Below are 249 nucleotides of genomic sequence, written 5' to 3'. Positions count from 1 at the left end.
AAGAAGAAGAGAAGGATGGAGAGGCAAGAGAAGAAGAGGCAGCAGCAGTAGCAGGAGTAGTCAGAGGAATAGTAGGAGGAGAAGATGACGAGGAAGGGACCTCAGGGACAACCTGGTCTCCTCCGTCTCTCCCTTCTTTTTTCTCTTCTCGGCTACGGCCGGGAGTCTCATAGGACGCTAGGGTCTGACGGGATCCGTCCCCCCGTATAGCAAAGGCAGAGGGAGAAGGAGAAGAATGAACTAAACTGC

The sequence above is a fragment of the Cystoisospora suis genome (genome assembly GCF_002600585.1).
Source record: "Cystoisospora suis strain Wien I chromosome Unknown contig_981, whole genome shotgun sequence".
Taxonomy (NCBI): Eukaryota; Apicomplexa; class Conoidasida; order Eucoccidiorida; family Sarcocystidae; genus Cystoisospora; species Cystoisospora suis.
Note: the sequence above shows the minus strand (reverse complement) of the source record.